This window comes from Crocodylus porosus, unplaced genomic scaffold (genome assembly GCF_001723895.1).
Source record: "Crocodylus porosus isolate Cpor-Errol unplaced genomic scaffold, CroPor_comp1, whole genome shotgun sequence".
Classification (NCBI taxonomy): Eukaryota; Metazoa; Chordata; order Crocodylia; family Crocodylidae; genus Crocodylus; species Crocodylus porosus.
This window is the reverse complement of record NW_017728938.1, coordinates 1339147-1340806: the sequence shown is the minus strand read 5'-3', so window position 1 is coordinate 1340806 and position 1660 is coordinate 1339147. Positions and strand designations below refer to the sequence as shown.

The following is a 1660-nucleotide window of genomic DNA, read 5'->3' as shown; positions in this document are numbered from 1 at the left end:
CCCCCAGCACTGGGCAGTGGGGGGGCAGCAGGGATTGCCCCCCCTACAGCCTGTTGCACATGCCAGCTGCCCCATGGTGTGGGTGCAGTGCGGCTCAGCAAGGTGCTGTGCACTGTCTGGGAGCTGGGGCCAGTGGGGCTGAGTGATGCCGGGCTGAGGCTGACACATTGAACCGGTTCGATTCCCCAGCCCCTGGTTTGATTCGCCTGGGAGCTGGGGCTGCTTCACATGTCAGCTGGAGCCCGGCAGTGCTCAGCTGCAGCATCTCCAGCACCCTGCCAAACCATACTGCTCCCGTGCCGTGGGGCAGGTGCCAGGCAGGAGGGCAATCCCCACTGCCCCACACTGCTTGCGGGGGGCTTCAACACAAGTGCCCAGAGGCCCCAGTCCCCGCTCTTGCAGCCAATGAGTACAGGGCTTTTATTTATTTATTTTTTCTTAAAGTGCTGGGAGGCTGAGCCAAGCAGGGGCTGGGGCTGGGCATGGCAGCTATGGGGGCTTCTCCCATTGCTTTCTAGGCTCTGCTGTGGCACGGGGAGCTGCGGGAGCTCTGCCCTGCTGCCACTCACCAGCTGGTGCAGAGGCCACGGAATGCAGGCGTGGCAGCGCTGGGAGTGGGGGCTCTGCCCGGTTGCTGCTTACCCCTTTCCGCCTGGAGCAAGCTGTGCCTGCATCCTGCCCCTGCCCTTGCCCCGGCTGGGCAAGCGGCAGCAGGGCAGAGCCCCCACTCCCAGCGCTTACACCTGCATCCTACACCCCCATGTCCTCCTCCCAAGTAACGTGCCCCCCAGTCCTGGCTGGGCAGCTGGTCCCAGCCCCACCCCCAATCCCTTCCTCCCCCACTCCCTTTCCCTTCTCCCCTCCCCCAATCCCAACAGACTTACCAGCTAGAGGCAGCTCTCAGCTGCCTGTTTAGTCTACGGCCGAATCTCCAAATTGACCCACTCTTTAAAGCTGTTCCAAATCGATTCAGAACTTCTACTTGGTCTCCTGATTTGGGCCGAATCTCCTCTGAATCGAATCAGCTACCAAAGCTCCACAGCCCTAGAACTTTGTGGAGGATAGTTTTCTTTTCATTGTCTCCTCAGGGTTGTCTTACAATTCAGCTCACCCCGTAATTGAATTTTAGGAAAAGGCATCAAGATCTCCTTAAAATATTCTCCAGGTCTCACAATAGAGGTTTAGACTAACCGCTATTGATAGCATTATATGCTAGGCAAGCACATATTTGCAGAAGCAAAACTTCATCCTATTCTACAGCATTCGTATTTGCATATCAGGAAGCCAGCTGCACTGTACTTTCTACCTATTCCTTCTCACCATATGCTATGCAGTAGGGGTGTGCAAAGCAGGTCGTATTCGATTTGGATTCTGATTCAGCCCAATTTGGGGGACAGTGATTCAATTAGTTGATTCAGATCACTGTCCTGATTTGATCTGGCTGAATCCAAATCTGAAGATTCAATGCTGTTTCAGAGAATCAGCGATTTGGCCATAGACACCACTTTAAATGTATTTTCTACATAAGGTACCAGGTGTGGCTTGTGAACACTGAGATGGTGGGGTGGATGGAGCATCCCACAGGAGCACAGGGGTGCCTCCCCCCCGCATGCTCGGTGGCAGACCCCCCTTGCATCCCCTCCAGATTAGCAGTTGGCCA

The 1660-nt window shown here is 55.6% G+C and overlaps 1 protein-coding gene across 2 annotated transcripts in view; it reads left to right on the top strand.

The window, feature by feature from the left end:
* Window positions 1-1660, top strand: part of RFT1 (RFT1 homolog) — a 43224-nt gene that overhangs the window by 17879 nt on the left and 23685 nt on the right. The gene's annotated exons all lie outside the window — the stretch shown is intronic.